The sequence below is a fragment of the Electrophorus electricus genome, chromosome 26 (assembly GCF_013358815.1).
Source record: "Electrophorus electricus isolate fEleEle1 chromosome 26, fEleEle1.pri, whole genome shotgun sequence".
Lineage (NCBI taxonomy): Eukaryota > Metazoa > Chordata > Actinopteri > Gymnotiformes > Gymnotidae > Electrophorus > Electrophorus electricus.
This window is the reverse complement of record NC_049560.1, coordinates 6,888,742-6,915,951: the sequence shown is the minus strand read 5'-3', so window position 1 is coordinate 6,915,951 and position 27,210 is coordinate 6,888,742.

Below are 27,210 nucleotides of genomic sequence, written 5' to 3'. Positions count from 1 at the left end.
ACATTGGTTGAAACCAATTGATTCTAATATAGAACTCAAGGCAGATCTCAGAGGGTACTATAAAAGGGAGTATTGAAATCACCAACAATAACAGATCTTTCTAATAGTGTGATTAGATTAGAGAGGAAATCTGCAAACTCATAAATAAATTCTGAATAGGGTCCTGGTACCCTGTAGATGCCAATTAGTGGAATAGGCTGGGCATATAAAAAATGTTAACAATCCTTCCGAGTAAAAGGTAACTTTAAATTGAATCTTGGTTTTCCTTAGATATTGTCTTTATGGAAATCCAAACCCAGAAGAATTCTGTATTCCAGAGTCCATGGCTTCTTGAAAGTCCTCATCTCTTTGTGAGATTGGGATTTTGATTGTGTTTGTACTTGCCAAAGGAATTTGTGAGCTCCACTCAAATGTTAGCTGTGACTGTGGCTTCACTGCTTCAGGTGGAACTTCCTTTAACCCTGTTCTGAACATCAGCACATCCTGAATGTAGAAACCTGTCTTGTCTGAAAGTAAATGAGCAAAGCATGGTCAAAAACTAAAGGATATGTGCAATACTGCATTTTTAATTAAGAAACCCCACATCAACCCTCAAAATCACCCATTGAGAGTAAGTGTCTTGCAGGGTACTCTCTTGCAGTTAATAAGCCACATTTGATTCATTTCCACCTGAGACAATGTATTGCTTATTCACTCCAAGATAGGAACATAATAGCTGCCAGATAGTCCCTCAAAAAGTCTAAAATTAAGAATCCCTGTCCATTTCATTAGGAACCTGTTCATATCTTAACAGTCTAACATTTAGTACCTTGTACATATAGCAGGTACACTCTCCAAGGACCTCTCCAAGAGTCTAGCCCAGGACTCTTGTCTCCACTACTCACTTGATGCTTCTAGGAACATTAAGTTTCAAAGGAAAGATGTTTTCTATAGCATCTGCAGTCATCTTGGTTTCAGTATAGCACATAAAGGCTTGATGAGTGATGGATGCTGTTCTAGGACAGGTCCAGCTGGTACATTAAGTACTTTAAACAGCCCAATGTATTTAGGACTTAGCTTACAGCAGGGAGAACGGAAATCTTATGTTGAGACCCATATGCGATCCCCAGGTTGGTATTCCGGGGTCTCTCCTCCATGCTGATCAGCCAGTTCCTTATAACGTGGCAGTGCTTACTCAATGCATTTACTCAATGCAAGGGTCTCATCCCACACTTTCTCACTGCGTTCCATCCACTCGTCCACAGCAGGGATGTTGGTAGAAATTGAGGTCCACAGGACCATGGGAAGTTGATAGCCTAGGAAACATTCAAACGAAGTTATGCCAGTAGAGGAACTTGTGAGCGAATTCTGAGCCATTTTTGCCCATGGTAGGAATTTGGACCAGTCGGAGGGATTGTTGAGACAGAAACATCTTAGGCATTTGTTCAGTTCCTGATTAGTTCTTTCACACTGACTGCTGGAATGAGGATGATATCCAGAATTCAGACTTATTGCTACCCCAATGTACCTACCCCAATGTGTCAATGTGGCTACCCCAATCTGTCTACCACACATTTAAAATCGTGGTATTGCCATTAGAGCAAGGTAGGTCAGTAATGAAGTCCACAGCTAGGTCTGACCAAGGTCTTTCAGGTATGGGAAGTGGCATAGGTTTTCCTGCAGGTAGGGTCTTTATAGTCTTACTATGAAACCTGTGAATGTTGCTCACTAGTGATTCCCACCAATAACAACTAGCGATGAGTTGTTGGGTACCTGTCTTACCTGGATGACCTGCAGTGAGAGACGAATGAGCCCAGGTTAATAGCTGATCTTGGCATGGTACTGGTATGTTGTGGTGGAAAAATGAGAGCACATCAAACACAGACAGCTTTATACATTGAGTAGTAAAATGTTTATTGAGTTCTGTCTCCTGTAGAACAGAGAAAGAGAACTGAACCCGCATTACAGTCCCCCTGCCCTTATACACAGACAGTAGCAGTAACGCCCAAAGCGAATAGAAAAGAAGAAAAAAAAGACTCCTACAGTGTATCTGCTAATTCATGCTTTGGTTAGTCTGAGCGTTCAAGGATTCCTCTATCTCTATGGTAAGAACAGTGCGTGCGCCTGCTGGTTCAGCATAAGAAGAATGCATGTGAGCTGCTGATGTCTCTGACTCTCACGCCTATCTGCAGACTGTTATGCTGTGACTATAGAAACATAAAGCAAAGTAAATTTCCATGACATAGGTATAGTCTCCACTCAGTACCTTCAGACGGTATTTCTGTCTCCTTTTTAATCTCATCGTCGGTCTCCCATCGAACTGATGCTATATGTACCCATATAGGAAGGATGGTTTCCTGAGAGTTGTGATCCTCCTCCATCTCCCCCAGGTGAATACGGGACAGGGCATCTGCTTTCGTATTGCAGGAACCTGGGCAGTACAGAATCTTAAATTGGAATCTTGAGAAGTATAATGACCAGAGGGCTTGTCAAGAGTTTAACTGTTTGGCAGAACATATATACTCCAAATTATGATGGTCAGTAACAACTGTAAAGGGATGGTTGGCCCCCTCTAACCAGTGTCTCCACTCCTCTGGGATGAGTGGTAATGGGTAAGTATGTTTGTTAGAAATTTGGTTTAGGTTACGTTAATCTACGGTAATCTGCATGGGTGGAGACCTCTGTCCTTATTCTTTAGGAAGAAAAAGCCTGATGCCAAAGGGGAAGTGGAAGTTTACTTTTGGGTAAAGTAGCTCCTTCTAACAGTTTGATGGTGCAGTCATAGGAACAGTGGGGCAGTAGTAAAGTGACTCTACCTTTACAAAATACTGCAGCAAGATCTTGATTCTCAGTTGGAATGGAGCAGAACTGGTCACCTGATGGGATTTCTATGGTGGTAGAACACAGATTGACAGTGGGCAATTCTAAACAGTTCTTGTGACAGTGTGGAGACCAGCAAACAATCTCCATCTTGGACCATGATATAATGGGGTCATGCGGTTTTAACCATGACAGGCCTAAAATAACAGGGAAAGATGATCAGCAGTAACGATATAAGTTCAAAATGAAGTGCGCTGGTGGATAGTCTGATGGGTTTGGTATGGATGTTAATGGACCCAGCCTGAACTGGGGCTCCGTTAAGGGCAGCCAGGTGGAGAATTTTGGGTAGAGCCTCAACAGGAATGTTCAGTTCTTGAATCAGACAGGAGTGTATGAAATTTCCCTCCGCTTCAGAATCAATCAGGGCTGTGAACATACAGGATGAAGACTTATAGCTAACCAAGACAGGTATTGTGAATGATTTGGAGACCAACCCCTTTATGAGCATACTCCCTACATTAATGCATGGATTGGATTCCATGTGTTTTCCAGGGTTCTGGGCAGAAACCCTGTTGGATCTGATATGGCACTCTCTGAGAACATGTCCCCAAGACCCACAGTATAGGCATAGGTCCTCCTGGAAGTGGCATCTCCTGTCCTCAGCAGTGAGGTGAGAGAAGTCATATTATATAGGTTCTGATTGATACTCCTGCCAGGGTTCCAATCTCCACTCCTCTAAACCAGAACCGCTTGTTCTGCGTGGTCTCCATTCTTGGAGGAAGCAGTCCAGATGGATGGCCAGCGCAATCAGTTGACCTAGAGTAAGATCATAATCCCTGCAGGCAAATTCATGCAGAACCTGAGTTCAGACCATTCTGAAACACAACAAGCAGGGCTGCATCATTCCAACCCCTCCAGTACCTGCTGATGCTGAGTATATGTCGCTGTGTCACGATTAGTCCCTCCCAGCCTCCATGTCCCATGTTTTCCCTGTCTTGTGTATTTTAGTTCCATGCCATAGTTTTGTTTTGTCTGCCCCTCGTTTGATTGCTCACATCTGTCCCTCGTTTCTACCTTGTTAAGTTCATGTATTTAAACCCTATCTGATTCCCTGTTTGTTTGCTGTTCATTGTGTGCGATTGTGTGGAATATATTGAATATTTGAATGTACTGGATGTATGTATGCACATCTTTGTTTTGAAGCCTCTGTGACTGTTAACCTGTTTGAGTCTAGCCATTTTGTTTTTCCTTACCTCCGTATGTTAATTAGTTTCTGTTATAGCCTGCTTTCCCTGTTTGCCTTTGTGTGCTTTTAGTTTGTTATTCCTAGCCTTTGTTTATCCTAGCCCTTGGTTTAGTTATCATGTATTTTCCGACTCTCCGTGTTGGTAATATGGTAATTGGTAATACTTTCTGGCATGGGCCACCCTGGTCTGGGAGCACTAAATGGCCAAGAGTGGATGGAACCCCACAGTGCTGATGGCCGCTTTCCACCAGGGCCTCAGCGAGGACCTTAAAGACGAACTGGTGCACAGTGATACTCCTGCCTCTCCAGACGACCAGATCGATCTGGTCTTGTGTATTAACAATCGCTTGTGACAGAGGCGTCAAACATGGGGACCAGAGATCAGTCGAGGCTCTCACAGAGCTCTGTGTACCCATAGTCCTGTTCATGCGCATGACGAGCAGGGGGAGTCCGGATTCCAGCCAATGCAGCTAGGACACACCAGCCTTTCCCAAAGTGAACGCAATGCTCGGATGCGGGAGCGGAGGTGCCTGTACTGCGGAAGCGTGGGTCATCTCCGCCCAGCTTGTCCTGAGCTCCAGGGAAAAGACAAACATCCATCAGGTGAGGGAGGACCTCTGACGGTCTCAAACAGTCCTCTCCGAGCTCAGGGGTTGTTCCTCAGCACCACAATGGCTTGGGGAATGTCAAAACATGTCTCCAGGCATTTGTGGACTCTGGGACAGCGGTCCCTTGAGCCAGGGGTTGTTAGTCATCAGACCCTTCCAGTCACGTTGTGAGTCGGAGCACACACCAAACTGTTCATTATCCATGCTCCCAACCTACAACTGATTTTGGGGTACCCCTCGCTTCAGCGACATAATCCTCAGGTAGACTGGCTGAGCCGGTCGGTGCTGTCATGGGGTTCGACGTGTCAGACCTCCTGCCTGCAGCCACCCAAACCCTAGTCTGGGGTTTAGCAGACAGAAGGCCCATCTATTGCCCCCCCACCGGCCATACGACATGGCCATAAACCTCCTCCCGGGCTCCAGTCCCCCTAGAGGCTGCTTGTTCTTCCTTTTGGGTTCTGAACGTTGAGCAATGGAAGAATATATCTAGCAAGCCTTAGCCCTAGGATTCATCCGGCCATCTACTTCCCCGGCTGGTGCAGGGTTTTTTTTTGTCAGGAAGAAAGACAGTGGGTTATACCGCTGTCTAGACTACCGGGGCCTTTACAAGGTGACTGTCAAGAACCATTATCCTTTGCCCCTCATGACCTCAGCATTTAAGGCACTGCAACAGGCCTCCATTTTTACCAAATTGGACCTGCGTAATGCCTACAACCTGGTGAGAATCTAAGAGGGAGATGAATGGAAGACTACGTTCATCACCCCCTCTGGGCACTATGAATGGTTATGCCATTTGGGTTGATGAACGCACCTGCCGTCTTTCAGCAGTACATCAACGAGGTCCTAAGAGAGGCCCTTGACAGATATGTGCTTGTCTACTTGGACGACATCCTAATATACAGCCAAAGGGTAGATGAACACATCACCCATGTTAGGCAGGTTCTCCAGCTTCTGCTCGAGAACCACCTCTTTGTCAAGCTGGAGAAGACAGTGTTCCATGCCCGTACCATCTCCTTTTTGGGATTTGTCGTCTCCCACAATAAATTGTGCATGGACCCTGCCAAGGTGCGGGCTGTAGAGAACTGGCCTAGACCCACCTCAATGCATCTGGTCCAACGCTTCATGGGCTTCACGAATTTCTATTGCACAGTAGCAGCCCCACTGATCGCGTTGACCAGGAAGGCATCGGGTTAGTTCTGCTGGTCCACTGAGGCCCAGCAGGCATTTGATGAACTGAAACGCCATCTGATCAAGGCCCCTATTCTGCAGCTCCCTAAGGCCGAGCTTCCATTTGTCATTGAGGTGGACGCATTTGAGGTGGGCGTTGGTGCAGTTCTGTCCCAACGGTCCAGAGAGGACAAAAAACTGCATCCCTGTGCCTACTTCTCTCGACATCTGTCCCCAGTGCAACGGAACTATGACCTGCCTGACCGTGAATTACTAGTGGTCAAGCTTGCGCTTGAGGAATGGAGGCACTGGCTGGAGGGGGCAAAACAACCCTTCCTGGTCTGGACAGACCACAAAAACTTGGCCTACATACATCAGGCCAAGCTCAGGTCCTTGAGTGGGGACATGCATCTTCCTTTTCTGTGTACCCAGGAGTCACACAGATGCTTGAGTTTCTCTGTCGGCAGTTTTGGTGGCACGTGTGCAAACATTTATTGATACATAATGACAACAGCACTCACATATAACACAAATGATGAAACGGTTAACATTAAACAATGATGAACACGAATACATTGTTAAATGTCGACGCTAACATTAACCTCAACACGCTACATCAACAATGTCTAACAACACTGCACACACTGACGTGGGTTTAAATACACAAAGACAAAACGAGGTGCAGGTGTGTACAGGTGTGGCCACAAAAAAAGATCCTCTCACTGCTTATGATGTGTCAAACCACATGACTCACGAGAGGCGAGCATTCTGTGACAACTTGTGTGACAATCTGATGATGTTTTGGGTTAAATGTATGCAGAATTATACAAACATAGAATCTAGAAACTGAAGGGTTCTGAAAATTTCTAGAAAAACTGTACATAATGCAAAAATTAAGATTATCTTAATTTAGGGCACCTTAATACCTTAGGGCAGGCACAAGACTGCATGTCTGTCACATGATTAAAAAAAGAGTCTTCTTTATTTTGGTCACTAATGACAAATCAGTGCTCTATGTTAAGAAAAGCTCCGGATTAGTGGGTGTCTAAGGGGGCTTTTTTTCTAGTAGAACTAGAGAACTGACTATATGATAACGACACAATGAGGAGCAGGTGTGAGACACAGGGAGGGCGTGGCCACATTGATGAACACACACACACACACGAGGAGATGTTCAGGAGGGAGGGGCTGTACTGTGAAAAAACCCCTCCCCAATGGCACGAATCTCGGCACGCCAGCTTATCGGGTTGCGGCCCCGAGACCAGTGCCAAATGGTGAGGCCAAGGGGCCGACCGACCCGACACGGGCCAGCGTGAGCAGGACAGAGGGGGGAAAGACAGGGATCAGGACAATGACGGACACAGGGACGGACACACTGACAAGCACAGGCACAGATACAAAAAAAGACAAAGCAACTGGGACAGACAATCTGTTGCGGATGAAAAGGATTGGTACAAAATTACACAAAGGACTGGTGTCCGGAGGGGCTGGCAGGAGTCCTGGCCTGTCCCCCAGTTGTCGGCTGGGCTGGGGTCCCACCCGCCTGTGGCGACTTGCAATTCTCCAATTTGGGGGGCGGTGACTTCTGCGCACCCGTTACAGGAGGTTCACCAGTTGCTTTGCCTGTCTCTCGGGTGGGCACTGGTGTCGCCTCCCCCTTGCTTCTACGAGGCTTAAGTACAGGTGCACGAGTTCCGGGGCTGTATGCCGTAGTGGAAGGAGTTTCCTCACCGAATGCAGTTGCCTCTCTTTGTGCCGCACGGGATCATTTGCTTGCTCTCGAGCGGCACCTCCTAGGTGGAGCCTTGGGCGGTATCTTAAGTGCCGGAGGCTCGTCACTCTTGGAGTTGGGAGGATCCCCATAGAGGACTTCCTCCACCTCTATAGACAGATCCTCCTCATAGTCGAACGCCAAGTCTGACCGCAGACTAAAGCCTCTGCACTCCCCATTATCTCCATAATCCGCGTAACCCTCATAGAAGTCCATGTAGGGGTTGTAGGACCCAGCTAAGTGCACTTCCACGTGCCGATCCTCATAGTCCAGCTGGGGTCCGTAGGACTCCACAGGGTCAGACCCTGGACTATACTCAGAGCCCTCCCAGAATTGTCCAGTGGTGTCCTCCCCTGTGGTGGAAGTATGGAGTGAGGCCAGGATGACAGAGGGTCTCGCTGTGCGGGTTGTGGAAGGGTGTTTGCCTCTTTTTTTCCCCTTCCTTTTTTTGCTCCCTTTCCTTGGCATCCTTTGTTGGTTGGTGTTTCTGTAATGCTGCAGTTTCAAGCAGGATGCGGGGACCAGTTGCTTGGCACATAAACATGCGTTTTATTGTACATATAACATTCATGTTTCAACACACATACTAATTGGGTCAAACACTGACAACACAAAAGCGTAAACGACAGACTTTTATACATATATGATAATGACACAATGAGGAGCAGGTGTGAGATACAGGGAGGGTGTGGCCACATTGACGAACACACACACACACATACATGAGGAGACGTTCGGGGGGGAGGGGCCATACTGTGACAAGCTATACAATGTTTACCCTCCTTGCATATGCCGGGGTCAAATTGCAGAAATTCAGCCTGATTTTAACACATTTAACAAATTTATAGCGATGGGCCTGATTATGACCATCAGGAATGAGCAACGGGTCTTGTATGACATAATTGAAGAGCAACGATGTCCAGCATATCAGAATTTCTTTTTAAATTTTCTTACCTAGTCTGACACCCCATACTTGTTCCTTGACAATGGCCAATGGATGCTCTCTGCTGCACTTTTGTAAACACAGCAAAGAGAAAGAGAGATGCAGCTGTTGCTGTTGATTTAATTTATAGCGATTATGAAGCCAACTGACATTAAAATGCATAACTTTAGTAACTTCATTTATCAAAGTATTTATCAATATTCCCAACATGTTAACATGTGACGAAGGAAGGAGCAAAACACAAATGCACATTATCTTTATTCTCCATAGCAAACAAATAAATGAGCACAGCGTAGGGCTGGTGAAAGCAAATGAAAATAGAAAAGTGCTGGCAGTGGAACTCAAGGCGCAGGCGAGCCGCAGAGAGAGAAGTCGCGCAGTCAGCTGGCAGTATGCTTGGGGCATCTGAACATAGTAGCAAAGAATGTGCAGCACTGGATGAGCCTTCCTGTGGGCTTAAATAATAGGGAGAAACAGATGCAAACAAGGAAGTTTAGGTCATCAGTAATCAGGAGATTGAGATCTGTTTGTGTGTGTGTGCACGTGCAGCAGTGAGCATGCCCCTAAGGCTGGGTGCCTAGGTCACCGTGACACAGCCAGCATCACACACAATGCTTCTGTAGCCATGACAATTTCTTGACCCTCCTCCCCGATGACCTATGAACAAGGCTGTGAACAATATTTGGTCGGTGTCAAATGTGTAGTGTTGTCAGTCTTCTGGTCAAGACATAAGTTATGTCGCTATGATTGTCTAATCTGACATAGTGACCATTGTGGAAGAAAAATATTGTATAGTCTGACCCTGGCATTAGATCATTTGAGTTGACTAGGAGTTAACTGAAGATGTAATTTCATAGTATCCTGAAGTTAACTGTCTCAGAGGTTCTGTTTTGGGTAAATTAGCAATGAGTAATAAGACTATTGACAAATGGCTTCATTCACTGCCCCACAGCAAGAATGTAAGAAGGTTAAGCAAGAAGGTTATGTTTGACTCAACTCTTCATATGATCTTAAAGCAAGACAGACTAGCTGTTAAGATGCTCTTTTACATATATTGCATTGAAGGTTTGGAACAGCTTGTTGAGATTTAAAAGGGATGGGGTTTCTTAAGAGTTTCATATTTAATTACTTTTGTCCACTTATATATGCAAAACCAGGAATTTCTTTTTACCATGCTTGTTTGTTTTTCATTAACATTTAAAGTAACTACACATGTTGGCTTTATCATTCCATGACTAACATGCTGACTAACTTTTCCGGTATGTGTGAAAACCATAAACTGCCTGATTAAGAACATACAGGGTTCTTGTTCATCCTACATTTAATTGCACAGCATCATAATTTGGATAGATTGAGTTTTAGAGCTTTTTTCAAATCAAGAGTGTGTTGTCTACTAGTTTAGTGAGAAGAGTTAGCGTGTCTATATGCAGGAGCAGATTTTGCATTTCTGGGTCCTCAAGCAAAGCTATGACTGGGGGCCCTAATCAGACATTTTAATTTTTTCAGTATCACTTTGGTGTCAAATGAAGGAAAGAATGTTTAGTCTTTTTTAAAAATTTATTTTTAAAACGTTTTTTCAGCCAACTGCTTGTGGCCACCTGGGGGCCCCCTGATCTTAGGGGCCTCATGTGTTTGCATGGTGCTAAAGATCACCAGTGTCTGTGTGTACTAGAAACTCTCTAGTAATAGATGGATAATCTTTTGGTGTCCATCTGTCATCTCTGTTTTAAACTATTTTTTCACTTAATGTGAATTAACTCGTTTAACTGGAATTCAGATGGTTTGGTGCACATTACATCTAACTGAATTACTCAGGCAATCCCCTCAGGGTCCCTAAACGTGTTCACTCATTTCAGTACTATTGTCAGCATTTAATCCTGGTCTGCAAGCCATCTGGATGAAAGTGAAGTTAAACAGGGCTTTAATAAAGTAAAATAACTTTGACATGTGTAATTGCTTTCACCCCACTTCAACAGAGGGGTTATTAAACGTGCCATAAAACAGAAAAATGTATTTACTTCGTTGAATAAAGAATAGCCAAATAAGGAGAGTTGGTACATGGATCTGAACCCACATACTGTGAACCTCAAACTCTGTCACTTCCTACAAATGTAAATCCTGCATAAACAAAACTGGGTCATAAAACAGACCATTTCCAAAGATCCTAGACCAATATGTAACTATTATGTATGTCTTGACTGATCAAAATTTCTTAAACAGTTCTGCAGATATTTTGAAGAATGAAACAATGATAATGGAGCAATAGGCATGGTTGATGTTTATATTAAACAGGTAAGTTTGCTATTTATATTTCAGTCTGGGCAGTTTCTCAAACCTTAGACAATATAAAGAAGGCTTCACTCTGTGTTTGACATTGAAAAGACAGGCATTACAACCCCAGCTGCAACCTGTAAGTAGCTAGCAAACCGTGCAGTGAATCTATGCACTTTTCTTAGTAGAAGCCCAATCATCTTTCACTGAAAGTTTTATAGTGAGCTTTAATTTAGTGTTGCTGAGATTGAAAACAAAAAACTGGAATAGATATTGTTAACTACTAGCATCTTCCAAATAACTAGGTGGCGTAGCTAGTAAGCTAACTAGCTAGTGTAAGGCTCTAGCATATTTACACAATGGTTAATTTTATTTTCCTGCCTGTGTGCCATTCAGAGAAATAGCCTTTGTTTGTAGAATTTGACAAACCAAAGCAAAGAAATATGATAGTGCAAAGAGGGCCAACATCAGAAGTTAATCAGATGCCAACATTAGTTATGCCTAACTGTGACCTGCAATATGGTCAAAAACTGGGAGTGAATTTATTTCTTTGTATACTTTTCAGACATAAAGAGATAAATGTAAAACTGAAGCTTTAGCTGTTGTACCACAGAGGACATAAAACTTTAAACTTGTTTCTTCCTTATCATTTTATGAATTTTATATACAATATATACAAATTTGTGTTTAAAAAGATAACAGTATCTTAAATATGTGATGTTTAGAACGTCTTTAATATATTAATTGTAAACACGATGATAATAACTTATTTTAATCTCAAACTACAAATGCATTGTGGGTAGCAGACCCAATAAAATGCAAATCACACATTACAGAACCTTATGGCAATGTTGTGAGTTTCTTAAATTGTACCTCATCAAGGATAATCATTTCTTTTCTTTTCCTGGATCAACACCACTTGGTCCAATTGCTGATTTGTGAAATCAGCCAGCATATTTGCCATTACCCCTCTTGAGAACATAATTCACTTGAAAATTGAGTCTTGCATCTTAGCTATGGAAGAGGCAAAACAAGAAATATACTGATTCTGAGCTGTTTACATATTGAAATATGCTAAAACAAATGAGCATTAAGTCTTCAATAAGCCATTCATATCATTGATACACAATTCAGCAAAACCCCAGTGAAGGGAGGTGCTTAGCTGATGACCCATGTGAAGAGCTTGTAAGGTAGTTGTTTAAAGGTGTTGATTAGGAATGAGGGAGTGAGTGGACAGGGCCCTATGAGAAATAAATGGTTTAGCAGAGGATATTTGACGTCTTATCATGTATAATTACAGTAGAGATGATGGGTAGGCTAGCAGAAAAAGCCACAGACAGGCCTAAAAGATTTCCCGCTCAGTCTAAAAGTGCACTCCTTTTACTCCCCATGACATGCAACCCTGAAATCAACTGATATACATGGGTTTCATTTGACGAACACTTACGGCACTTACTTGACAATTGCTGTGAAGAGTCGGTGAGGTACTGGATTCTTAGAGGATAGTATGAAGTGAGTGGAGTGGGCCCTATGTGAAACCCAAATGGTTTGGTGCAGGATTTTTGACATTTCATCTTTAGTGTAAATTCGTTTGAGCCTCATATATAAACTAGCCAGTGATTGTACCAAGTAGCATTGCTAGCCAGCTATCTGGCAAGTTTAGCAAACAGCCTAAAGTGTTTCTAGTTAGTTTTTGAGGTAAAATGTCTTACTTCTTTAACTGATAATTTTGCTTGTTTCAAGCATTATTTATTAAAAAGGCAAATTCTGTGAGACTCCTGAGATTTACATACATAAAGTATGTTATTAAAATTAAGATACTTTATGTAGGTAAAATTACTTTATAAAAGTAAAAAGGTAACATAAGTTAAATAGTCATATAATATTCTTAAATGTTCTCAAAATGAGTATTTCTTTAGACCAAATTATAGATGCTTTAACATACTGTTTGCTTTTGAAGTATAAGCATGTAATCTTATTAAAGTTGGTTATGCACATTCTCATGATTTACACTCATTAAACCTTCACCTGCACATATTTCCATCTTTCTTGGAGGATGCTTGCTTGCGAAGTGGCACTCTACCAATTCTGCTACCCACCTGAACCAAGTGGCATTCAACTTTAAAACATAAGTGATAGGACTTTTGTCAACACAAAGTACTTGTTTGTTTAAACAGAACTCCCACCTGTTCCACATTAAACAGAGACAAACTGTCGACCCATGTCAGCTGTCAGACTACAGGCTGACCTCAAACCTTCCATTTATTTCAGAGATACTAGAAAAAGCTGTAGCTCAGCAGATAAGCTCATATCTGAATCTGAACCAGATACGTGAAGTCTTTTAGGCAGGGTTTAGGCCTAATCACAGTACTGAAACAGCACTAATTAAAGTAGTTAATGACTTGTTGTTGGCTTCTGACCAGGGTTGTCTCTGTGCTTATATTGCTTGATCTGAGTGCAACATTTGACACTATAGATCACAACATTTTACTAGGTAGACTTGAAAATGTTGTTGGGATTAGGGGAACAGCCCTTTCCTGGTTTAAATCTTATCTAGCTGGTCGCTACCAGTTTGTTAACCTAAACGGAGACTACTCAGCATACAACAAGGTTAGCAATGGTGTCCCACAAGGATCTGTTCTAGGGACTTTGCTTTTTTCCTACCTCTAGGTGATATTATATGTAAATACTATGCTGGTTTCCACTGCTACGCTGATGGTACTCAGCTATATGTCTCAGCGAAACCAGAGGACATATATCATCTTAGTATTATTGATGAATGCATAAAGGACATCAGCCCCGGGATGTTGAGGAACTTTCTCTCACTTAATCCTGACAAAACAGAGATGCTTCTATTAGACCCAGAGACAGCTAGGTCCTCACTCTCTTAATTGCTCAATGAACCTCAATGGTCTCCCAATCTGCTCTAACAGTTAAAGATCTTGGAGTCATTATGGATCCCAGTCTCTCATTCGAAGCTCATATAAATAGTATTTCTATGACTGCCTTTCTCCACCTTAGGAACATTTTAAAGATTAGGAACATGCTCTCCTCACATGATGCAGAAAAGCTAGTCCAGAAAAGCTATTATTTCAAGATTGGACTTGTCACGATTAATCCCTCCCAGCTTCCATGTTCCATGTTTTCCCTGTCTTGTATATTTGTGTTTGGTGGAAGTCTGAAAGCCCGTCTGTGTTCCAAACCTTCGTTTATGTTAGCCTGTTTTGTTATCCTAGCCTTCATGTTTCCTAGCCTCTGTTATAGCCTGCTTCCCCTGTTTGCCTTCATGTGTTTTTGTTTGTTTGTAATGTACCCCCCTTACTCTCCATGTTGGCTCTATGACGCTGGACTGCTATAATGAGTACAACTCTGGATTTGCCCCTAATAAATCTTGTGCTTCTCCGCTCATGTGTCCACCTCCTTATCACTCACCATTACAGGACTACTGTAATGCCTTATTATCTGGCTGTAGCACTAAGTGCCTAAACAATCTCCAGCTAGTTCAAAATGCAGCAGTCAGAGTTCTCACTAGAACTAGAAAATTTGATCACATCACTCCTATCTTAGTTACTTTACATTGGCTCCCAGTCAAATTTTGTACTGATTATAATATACTTCTAATAACCCACAAAGCACTGAATGGTCTTGCCCCAAAGTACCCTAAAGAACTCAGTGTATTACGATCCACCACGTCTGCTTAGATCAAAAGGTGCAGAATCTTTACTAGTACCAAGAATAAGAAACTCTGCCACAGGGGGCAGAGCTTTTTCCTATAAAGCTGCCACACTATGTAATAACCTTCCTGTAAATGTTTGAGATTTAGACACAGTCTCAGTATTTGAGGATAGGCTGAAAACCTATCTGTTCAGTCAGGCATTTTCTTGTCTGCTTTCCATCTTAGGTAAAGGTGTAGATCTGGGGGTCCATGGGCATTGAGAGTTATAGTAAACTAAGATGTTACGATGCTGTCACCTCACTTCTCTTTTGTCACTCAAGTTTGTTGACTGAGAGTGGTGGAGTGCTGATGTTCCAGGGTGCCCCCATGCCTCCTGGCTCTTTCCTTTTAGCTGTGCTGCCATAGCTAAATCTGCCAGAGTCCATCATTGCACATTATAGTTCCATAACTTACACAACCTCATACCTGGACATGCCTAATCTAGTCTCTCTTTCTGCCGAGGTACACCTACCCCTGATGTCATGATGTTACTGAGCCTCAAACCCATCTCAGCTGCCATTGCTACTCCCACCTCCCCTTGATGTCCCTTTGATGTAGCCCACCACACCTCCACCCCAACCAATTACTCTCTGTTGTTCTTAATGGACGTTCTCTTGCATTTTGGGTCTCGGACACATGCACACCATCGGGACAAGACTAGGACCTATAGAAAGACATTACTAATTCTTATTTGTTTCATTATTTATTTATTTTTCTTTTAGTATTTTTATTATTGTGATGACCATTGTCGGCCAAAGGAGGATGGGCCTCCCCTTCTGAGTCTTGGTTTGTTTCAAGGATTCTTCCTCATGCTCTAGGGAGTTTTTCCTTGCCACTGTCACCCTTGGCTTGCTCACTGGGGGCTTGAACTTGAACATTTGTAAAGCTGCTTTGTGTAATGGTTAGCGGTAAGGAGGCGGACACGTGCGGAGAAGGGCGAGATTTATTAGGGGCAAATCCAGAATCATAGTCGTCAGAGTAGTCCAGGTCCAATTTACCAATACAGAGATTAAGAGGATACAAGATAAACAAACAAAAGCACACAAAGGCAAACAGGGACAGCAGGCTATAACAGAGCCAGACTAGGAAACACGGATTAGAAACTTACAGATACAGGCTATCAAACACATACATACAGACATTCAATGAACAGCAAAAACACAGGGAATCAGACAGGGTTTAAGTACATGAACTAATGAACACTAAACAAGGCACAGGTGCAAATCATGAATGGTGAAAACCAAAATAAGGACCAAGGACCAACCATGACACTTTATAACATCTGTTGTAAAATGCATTATATAAATAAATTGTGATTTCTTGATTGATAGAGAAGAATCAAACCATATTTTGAAATATCTGTCAGGAGGGTTCAGATGGTTTAAATCAATGAACAGGGAGGAATCCACAAATCATCAGAGCTGTTGGCATCGTCAGTCTTTTGGGCATGGATATGGAAAACAGCAGTAAGTGTACTTCTCTTTAATATATTGGCAAGTAGTACTTCTGTAACAGGTCAGTGCCAAGTGGGATCTGCCCTATTAGCATGATGTCAAGATCTGTGGTATTATATTAATGGTTACATAGGAAGCATTAAATTCGTTTTGTGTCCTCTGAAGAGTAATTGTTCTCTTATCATGTGATAAGCTTACTGTAACAGTGCTGCAAGGCAAGGAGCAGGACATACAGAGTCCCTTGATGGTGACAGATGTTTATTAACACACACTAAAGACACCACCACTCACATGCAACATAAACAGTGAAGATAAACATGAATATGGATAACATGAACTACGTGAACAAGAACATGAACATTGACTGACAAAGATGCACACTCCCACAGCAGTTTAAATACACAGAGACATTACAAGAATAAACCATGCGCTAATTACAAAGGTGTGGTTACAAAAAAGACGATGAATTCCCACCTCAGACAGCAGGCCATATCATGTGACTAGTGGGGAGGGGAGCATTCCATGACAGAACCACCCCTAAGGGGTGTGGCTCCCAACACATCCTTCCCAGGACTGTGAACCCAAGGCCACCATGCACACATACATACATAAAACACACAACATATATGGCATAGCATGGTGCCCAACCAACACAAGGTGGGCTAGGAGCTGCCAACAAGGGAGGCCTCAGTATATGAAGGGGAGAGGAAAAGTCCATGCTTCTCCCAGAGCAGTCCAGGTATGCTCCATGGCGGGTCCACCAGCTCAGAAGTGAGGCCACAGCGTTCAGCAGCAGGACCAAAGGCACAACTACGATGGTTGGTGGCGGGACCAAAGGCATGGCTACGATGTTCAGACGTGACAACTTCCTCGGAGGGACCCAGCCTAGACATACAACACATCACACCCACTTATGTCATGCGTGCACACAACAACATGTAGATGTGCCTGTATTCACACATAGAAGGCACTGGAACACACAACAAATAGATGTGCCTGTACACACTCACAGAAGATGCATAGACTGCATAGACGCAGTGCCCACTGGAAGCCTAGGTAGTGGAGGCATGTCCTTGGCCCTACAGGACACACAGAGAGGCATGTCTGCCCCGGATCCAAATGTGCTGCTCCAGACTATGGTCCTCTTGTCATCAAGGAGTGCCCAAGGAGCATCCCCGAGGCAGTCCTCCTCCATGGCTTTGGGCGGACCCATCAAGTGCTCAGAGCCAGGAATGAGAGAACACAGGCTATTACCTCGCTAGCCAGGGACTTAGCCAGCTCCACCAAACCACATATACCATGGTCCTTGTGGAGCCCCTGCGGCCCCGTGGTCCTGGCTCGGTAGCCCTAGGCCCCCCTGAGAAATTCCAGGGGGTGTTCCCCTCCTCCTCCTTGACAGCAGTCAAGGTCCTCTCCCCAGCATTCAGGGATCCAGGGAGCAACTTGGGCTGTCCCTAAACACATCCATGTAGGAAGTCCGTTTAGCTCAGAGAGAGTAGGCCTCCTGTGGTGGTCAGTCATTCTGTAATGGCCCAAGTGCCATAGGGCAAGGAACAGGACATACAGACTCCCTCGACAATGACAGACATTTATTAACACATGCTAAAGACACCGGCATTCACATGCAAAATATAAACAGTAAAGATCAACATAAATATGGATAACGTGAACTACATGAACAAGAACATGAACATTGACCGACAAAGATGCACACTCCTACAGCAGTTTAAATACACACAGATGTTACAAGAATAAACCATGCGTTAATTACAAAGGTGTGGTTACAAAATAGACGAACTCCCACTGCACACAGCAGACCACATCATGTTACTAGTGAGGAGAGGAGCGTTCTGTGACAGTTATATGGCTGGATAACAACCAATGTGGCTTTTTTATGATGGCATATGTTAAGATTTTAGCTTTTTAACTTGTAATGTGATACATCTGGGACAAGGTTATTAGTGCTTGAGGATTACTGTAAATATTCTTTATCCAGTGTTGCACCAATGTATCCCCAGAGAGGAAAAAACATTTTTGCTGCTAAAGGCTTCCAAACATGAACTGCTATTAGAAAGTCAACAGGCATATTTTGTAAGGGTTGTTGCCAGGCCGAGGCTCCCTCCGGCCACCAGAGGGAGGCCTCGAGTCAGGCCCGCCACTAATCAGGCTTAATACCCAACAGCTGGGCTAGACCTGATATAAGCCCAGTGACCCAGTTATTCAGTGCTGGGTCTTTGCCAAAGTTATGAGCCAAGCTCCTAGGTGGTAACTAAAGGTATTGAGGTCTGTGAACCCTTGTGCTACACCTCACTTCTTGTCTGCGAGGGTGTTTGTGTTTTTACATGTCCCCTTCCCTCTCGAGTCTGTCTCTCTCCCGAGGCTTCCCTTACCCATTCAAGTTCCCCTGTTTTCTGGTTTTGTTTGGGAAGTTTTAGTTTGGTTTTCCCCAGTGCATTGGGGTTGCCATTTCTTCCCGTGGTGTCCTTTGTTCTCCCTTTTTTTCATGATCAGTGTGGTGTTTAGTTTTTTTCCTTTTGTTTTACCTGATCCAAGTTCTAACTGTTCTGTACACGGGCCCAGTATTGTTGCTCACCAAGTAGGCTGTTGGTATCATCATCTAGCTGATCTGGGTTCAAGCCCACCTTACATATTTGTTAGCTGGACTGACACCAAACCAGGACAGACAGTGACCTCACTACAGAACAGCATAACCCGAGCAACAACTTTAAACTGCCAGGCTTGAGTGCAAGAAAAAACTATATGGCCACTCACCAGAAGGGTGAGACAAGGAATTATATAATGTTATTTTCTAAAGTGTAAAATTTAAAGATTTAACATTTAGGGTGGTTTCACACTTGTCCAGAATAGTCTGCACACAGGACTGACTGTACACCATGAAACCTGAAAAGGAAATTGATGGGATAAGTCTAAGCAGTCATGTTACAAACTGAACCAATATATTTTTTTTCTCTGATTTAGTTTTTTGATTTTTTTTCCTTATTATTTTTTTCTTTAGTTCTTTCTACATGGCATTGTTCTGGAATTGTTAGTTTGTAAAATGCACATATTCATTCCAACATTGTGTTTTATGCAGCTCAGTGTACTCTGTACATTGTACATTGATGTCAGTTTAAAAAAAAAAATCACTCAACCCCACACAGTGCTGGGGTAGGTAGTTTCCATATATGCAGTGGACTGTACCAGAGTTCACTTGAAGTTTACTCCAGACCACTAATATCAGGAGGACCATCTGCTTTGGGCTGCTACCAGGCTTGAAAACAGCTTTCACACTTGACCAAATGTACTGAATTCACAAGCAGTCCTGGGTCTGGGAAAATAAACTCTTGTGAAAATACCCTCATTGCTAGCTGTGGCAAACTAAAATTGCAAAGTATTTTGCACTCTACAACTGAAACTGAGGTTTTTTTTTCTCAGCAGAAAGACCTGTAAGACCTTTCAAATTGCCTATTTTCTTCAAAGTTTTCCAAGCGTTTCAGATATCATAGTGTTGACATTTGCATGAAAAAATCTGTGCAGTGGATAGCAGTCCATTAAATCAAGGCTTACCCAAGTTGTCTTATTTTCATTTTATTAGTGTTTTACCAAGGAACCCATCTTTTTGTGGTTCTGACTTCATACTCACATGATTGCTTTGCAGCAACAAGCTATATGAATGCCTGGATGTTTTTTCTTTAAACTATAAAATGCAGCTCTCACGACCTGTTTGAGTTTGCAGCTATTGTTAGTAGTGTAATACAGATTGTATCCTTTACAATCTTCTCAATTGCACAGAAGCCAACAATAGCATGAAAGATGTTTACCTCACTTGCATAGGTATAATCAGTTCATCAATGCAGATTATCTCAACGGCAATCTTGAAATGTCTGTTCCACTGGCAATTACCAGCATCAGTGATTCAGCTGTATCAATGATGAAAAACAACTTCCAAAATCACCTCAGGTAAGTGCTCATCTTTCCATTATTCATAAACAATAAAAACACCTGAGATCTAATGCTCCAAAGTGCTGGAATTCCCTGACATACAGAACATTTGATGAGGAATTCTGTTTTTCAGTTCCTTTTAAGCATATGTTATTCACTTGACCATCACATGGCAATGCAGTTCTTTCTATATTTCACTCAGAGTTGTGCCTGACAAGTCTTTTAGCTATAAAAAAATATTTTGAAGGAAAAGCATGTTTTAATCTGCTAAGATTGTTTTCATTCATCATGTCACAACATGATGGACTATGAAGTTTTGTTCTCATCTACTATTAGTATGCATATTTTGGTCTCACAGAGATGAGAGAGACATATTACAGTGTGATCAGTGTATCACTTTGATCCTGCCCCACTACAACTGGTTAATTGTTATTTGGCAATCTAAATTAATGGTCTACCATGCATAAGTACCTGTAGCTGTGATAACTGATTGCTGTCCTATGGTGGTGATGATATTAAGATATAGTCACTTTTTTTGTGGACAAACTCTGTTGTTGGTCAAAATAAGACTAAAAGAATTGTAAACCTTGGGGGTGGGGTGAGAGTTCTAATGGAGCTGAGAGTGAAGCTGGGACAGATCTGTTGGACTGAGCAGTAATTTTCACTTTTTTTCCCCTCTGTTCTCATATCTATTCGTTTCTATCCATTAGGTTGGTAGTATTTTTTTACCATGCTGTTTCTGTTATATACAATATCATTTGTATAGCTTCATTTAATATCCATCCAATTGTAATGTTTAATTAACTGACTTATTATACTCATAAATCCTGTTATGTTGACAAGATATGCCCAAGAAGTCCCATAATGCTCAGTTCTATAGAAAACATTAAATGCCTTAGTTAATGTTAAGTACTAACTAACTAGAGTAGTTAGTTAATTTTCTAGTTTGCCAATTACTTTAAAGTATCCAATCTCTGTTAATTACATTTATTAGTTTAACCATAAGGATAGCATAACGGTAAACTTCTGACAAAGCTGGCTGTTTTATCAGTAACCTAGTTATAACCAGGCTTCATCTCTATCACTTGCCATAATAATTTGGAGTCACATATATTTATTACAATTAATCCAAACTGCTGCTTAAAGTTTTTTGGTAGAGAGTGTTATGGAAGGGCACTGATACCCGAGGTAACCTTTCCTTTCCATTTTGAGTAAGTACCCTCTTCTTAAGGTTTTTAAGTATGTGTGTGTGTGTGTGTGTGTGTGTGTGTGTGTGTGTGTGTGTACAGTGTAAAATTATATATATATATATATATATATATATATATATATATATATATATATATATATATATATATAAAATATAATGACTGGTCTTTTTTTGAAGTGCCTGCTCTGTTGTTGCAGGCCTTAAGTTTACAAAAGTTCTTCTTTGTAAAAGCAAGTTCATTGTATAATGGGGGAAGGCAGGCTCATGCTCTACATTACAAGGTGAGATTTAATGTTTGTGTGAAAGGACTATTCCAGGACCTCCGAAGTGATTGTAATGAGAAAAATATAATGGCTTTACTACTTATTTTAGGACCAGATGCCTATAGCTAGCTGCTGTTTTTCCCTCATTGGGTTGTATCTTCTGTATTACATGTTTTGCCAGTGTTTCTGTTTGCATTTTTCCTTAGATAATATTTTTCTCCCTATTGTTTGCCATTATAGGCTTATGCATTATTGGTGCTTGGGATCATTTGTATTTAGCTTTTAGGTTTGTGTGTTGTCTAGAGTGGTTATTATAAATTATTAGCTTTGATTTGTGTCTGGCTGGTCTTTTGGTTATTGTGTTTACTTTTTCAAGCAAAATATAGTCATTAGTCTTCTGTTAATTGAGGTAACATAGGATCTTCAATTTCACATAAGCATGTGTACATTTAATACTGTCTGGTCTGAGGATTTGGAGTGATTTGCACATGAGTGACACTGACTGATGTAATAGTGAAAGTGTAGCCTTCATTTTAGGGTCACATTTACACTACCTTCCCAGCAGGCTCCCTTGCAGTGGTGCCTGTAGAAAATATTTAAAGTGCCTCTGCCTCTCCATTCAGAATTGACCCTGGGAAATTAATAATGTTACCTTTTTTGGGATTTGTTCTGAATAGTTGGGTTCCCCACATTCCTGTCAAAAGTGTAGACTCTACAAGACCTCCGAAGGTGTCAGTGGTTATAATGTTGTAGCTGAAGTGACAGATGAAGTAAACATTGATCATCTTGTTACAATGATACCTGTCATGGAGGCATATATTAGTCAGCAAGTGAACAGACAGGTCTTATAGTTGAGTACGAAAAATGTACCAGCATAAGGGTATGATAAGCAACTTTGACAATGACCAGATTGTGCTGGCTAGATAACAGGTCAAATGGCAGGTCTTGTAGGTGTTTCCAGTATGCGGTGGTTAGCACCTACCAAAAATGGTCCAAGGAAGGACACGTGACGGGGTCATGCATGCCAAAGGCTCACTGATGCACGTGGTGAGAGAAGGCTAGCCTGTCTGGCATGGTTTGCTGAATAATGTTCTGCTTTACATTAACTTTACAGCCAGGTGCATGTGCAGTTACCATAGGACACCTACTAACAAACCAAATTGACATAAGCCATTGTTAGCGGTGTAGGTGAGCTGAGGTAATATAAGTTGATGTTAGCTAGTTAGCTATCACAAGTTAAGTATTGTAACGATAGTCAGTCAGTTTACCTCAACTTATCGGCAATGTAAAACTGAGCTGTGGCTAACCTATCTAACTAGTTTCAGTAGCTGCTAGCACAGGGCTAACAGGCTCAGTGATGTCAGATGGTGCCTTCATTCTGTATTTTAATTTGAAGAACATCAGTGAAATATAAACCCATTTTTGGTCATTTAAATGGCTGACAAGCTCGGTTAATGTAATGCCAAAGCAAGTTTAACCAAAATAATCTTAGTTGGTTTACCAAAAGCTAACTATAGAAACCATAGGATAGTAAACTGATTCACCTTGTCTACACTGCAATTGCAAATACAGTGTAGTGAAATCCAGCAGTTCAGTGAAGATAACCGGCAGTACGTTATATTGCCACGCCGCATTGGGATGGGACCAGAGCATACTACAGCACCGGACATCGCCTTTGCTAATTGACAAACCTCTGCATTATTATTTTTATCATATCACTAAAACACCAAAACTATGGCTTTTGTGAGCATATTTATTTACATCCACAGAATCTCACACCTGGTAGAACACTGATTTACTTCATATAGCAGATTTGAGACCAAAGCAATGGGTTCCATCAATGTTATCTGCTGGGTTGGTGAGGGAATTCCAGAACAGCTATACAAGCAGTGCTTCCAAAATACCTGAAAAGAGAAGGTAACAAATTTTTGATGTATCAGTTATATCAATGTACAAAATATTCTTACAAAAAGAATGTCACGGTACAGCTCCTCCTCCCAAACGTCTCCCTGTATGTATATGTTCGTCTGTGTGGCTCCCTGTGTTCCACACCTGATACTGGTTGTGTAATTAGTATGCATGTATAAAAGTCTGCTGTTTGTGTGTCGAATTTCGGTGTATAATCATGATAGCCTGTGTGCCATGTCTGTTTGTTTTACGTGACTCGTCCCTCCTCAACATTACAATCTTTTGTAATATTTAGAGGTATTCCATAAATACATAATGTAACAAATATTATTCATTTAAATATACAGTGCCTGGCCAAAAAAAAGGTCACACACTAATATTTTTGTTGGACCACCTTTATCTTTGATTATGGCTCACATTTGCTGTGGCATTGTATCCACAAACCTCTGCAATGTCACAATATTTATTTCTGTCCAGAGTTGCATTAATTTTTCCCCCTGAAATCTTGTATTGATGATGGGAGATTTGGACCAGTTTGCAAAATATTCTCCAGCACATCCCAAAGATTCTCAGTGGGTGTCAGGTCTGGACTCTGTGGTGGCCAATCCATGTGTGAAAACTACTCTTTCATAATTTGAGCCCGATGAATCCTGACAGTGTAATCTTGGAATATGCCCATGCCATCAGGGAAGAAAAAATCCATTGATTGAGTAACCTGGTCATTCAGTATATTTAGGTAGTCAGCTGACCTCATTCTTTGGTTACATAACATTGCTGAACCTAGACTTGACCAACTGCAGAAACCCCAGATCATAGCACTGCCCCCACAAGCTTGTACGGTAGGCACTAGGATGATGGGTACATCACTTCAGCCGTCTCTCTTCTTACCCTGATGCGCCCGTCACTCTGGAAAAGGGTAAATCTGGACTCATCAGACCACATGACCTTCTTCCATTGCTCCAGAGTCCAATTTTTATGCTCCCTAGCAAATTGAAGCCGTTTTTGCCAGTTAGCCTCACTGACGAGTGGTTTTCTTAAGGCTACACAGCTGTTTAGTCCCAATCCCTTCAGTTCCCTTCATATTGTGCATGTAGAAATGCTCTTACTTTCACTATTAAACATATCCCTGAGTTCTACTGTTTTTCTATGATTTGATTTCACCACACGTTTAAGTGGTCGCTGATCACGATCATTCAAGATTTTTTTCTGATCACATTCCTTCCTCAAAGATGATGTTCCCCACTGTCCTCCACTTTTTAATAATGCGTGGGACAGTTCTTAACCCTGTTTTAGTAGTTTCAGCAATCACCTTAGATGTTTTCTCTGCTTGATGCATGCTAATAATTGCCTCAGTTAAGGTCAGTGTTCATGATTCCACCATCAGAAAGAGACTGAGCAAAATGGCCTGCATGGCAGAGTTCCAAGATGAAAACCACTGCTGAGCAAAAAGAACATAAAAGCTTATCTCAGTTTTGCCAGAAAACATCGTGATGATCCCGAGGACTTTTGGGAAAATATTCTGGACTGATGAGACAAAAGTCTAACTTTTTGGAAGGTGTACGTCCCATTACATCTGGCATAAAAGTAACACAGCATTTCATAAAAGGAACATAATACCAACAGTAAAATATGGTGGTGGTAATGTGATGGTCTGGGGCTGTTTTGCCGCTTCAGGACCTGGAACACTTGCTGTGGTAAATGGAACCATGAATTCTGCTGTCTACCAAAAAATCCTGAAGGAAAATGTGCAGCCATCTGTTTGTGACCTCAAGCAGAACAGCACTTGGCTTCTGCAGCAGGACAATGATCCAAAACACACCAGCAAGTCCACCTCTGAATGACTTAAGAAAAACCAAAATGAAGGCTTTGGAGTGCCTAGTCAAAGTCCTGGCCTGAATCCAATTGAGATGCTGTGGCATGACCTTAAAAAGGTGGTTCATGCTCAAAAACCCTCCAATATGGCCAAAATATAACAATTCTGCAAAAAAGAGTGAGCCAAAATTCTTCCACAGTGCTGTAAAGGACTCATTGGCAGTTATTGCAATTGCTTTATTACAGCTGTTTCTGCTAAAGGTGGCCCAACCAGTTATTAGGTTTAGGGGGCAATCACTTTTTCACACAGGGCCATGTAGGCTTGGATTTTTTTCCCCCTTAATAATAAAAACCTTAATTTAAAAACTGAATTTTGTGTTATCTTGTGTTATATTTAAATTTGTTTGATGATCTGAAACATCAAGTGTGACAAACACGCAAAAAAAATAAGATATCAGGAAGGGGGCAACCACTTTTTCACACCACTGTGTGTGTGTGTGTGTGTGTGTGTGTGTGTGTGTGTGTGTGTGTGTGTGTTTATATAATATAAAATCTATCTATCTATCTCAAAATGGCTTCACAGGCAAGCACTTTGCTGCTTGTAAGATAGAACTTAAATCAACCATTTATGGAATCATCAAGAACTTCAAGGAAGAGAGGTTGCAGTGAAGAAAGCTTCAGCACCATCTCCTAAAGAGGATGCAGCTATGGCATCAGGTTACCACCAGTGCAGGAATGGCAGAAAGCAGTTGTGAGTGCATCTGCATGTACAGTGAGGCGAATGATTTTGGAGGATGGCTTGGTGTCAAGAAGGGCAGCAAAGAAGCTACTTCTCTCCAAGAAAAACATCAAGGACAGACTGACATCCTGCAGGAAGTATCGGGATTGGACTGCAGAGGAATAGGGTAACGTTATTTTCTCTGGTGCAGCCCTCTTCAGACTGTTTGGGACATCTGGACAAATGTCTTTCCAGAGCAAAAAAAAGGTGAACGCTACCATGAGTCCTGTGTCCTTCCAACGGTGAAGCATCCTGAGACCATTCATGTGTGGGGTTGCTTCTCATCCAAGGGAGTGGGTTTGCTCAAAATTTTGCATAAGAACACTGCCACGAACAAGGAATGGTATCAAAACATCCTCCATGAACACTTTGGTGATGAACAATGCTTTTGCCAGCATGACTGCAGAACCATGTTACAAGGCAAAGTGGCTCAGTGAACAAAACATTGAAATTTTGGGTTCATGGCCAGGAAACTCCCCAGATCTCAACTGAGATCCCATTGAGAACCTGTGGTCAAACAAAACACTAACAAAACAAAAACACAAACTGTGATCAACTCCATCAGTGATCAAGCAAGAATGGGTTGCCATCAGTCAAGATTTTGCTCAGAAGCTGATCGCATGCCAAGGCGATTTTGCAGAAGTCTTAAAAAAGAAGGGTCAACACTGTAAATTTTAAGTGTTTGCTTTGGATTTTGTTTAAAATGATTTAATCCCTCCTGATATTCATCATGGTTTCCCTGGCTCATGCACACTTTAACACTTTTATCTGTTTCATTTCCGCATTCTGTCAGGTCCACACTTCTTTCCATATGCATGTAAATCTCCCCAGACCCTCAGAGGTAAAGCAGTTAGGTGGGTTCTCATGTGGAGTAGTGAGCTAGACTTTCATTCTTCTGGACATATTTTCCAGTTCTGCTCTTCTGCTGTGGTCTGGCAAAGCATGCTGCTGTCAGCCATTCTCTGTGGTTTTAAATGAGTTTATTTCAATCCTGACACCATTTGTCTGGTATGTTTTCAGTGACTGGATCAGGGGCAGTGTCACAGTTAGTTCCTCTTAGCTTCCATGTTTTCCCTGTCTTGTGTATTTTAGTTCTATTCCATAATTTTGTTTTCTCCGCCCCTCGTTTGATTGCTCACACCCGTCCTTCGTTTCTAACTTGTTTTCATGTATTTAAACCATGTCTGATACCCTGTGTTTTTGCTGTTCATTGTGTTTGGTGGATGTATGAAAGCCCATCTGTGTTTTGAAGCCTTCGTTTATATTGGCCTTCGTGTTTCCTAGCCTATGTTATAGCTGTCCTCCCTTGTTTGCTTTTGAGTG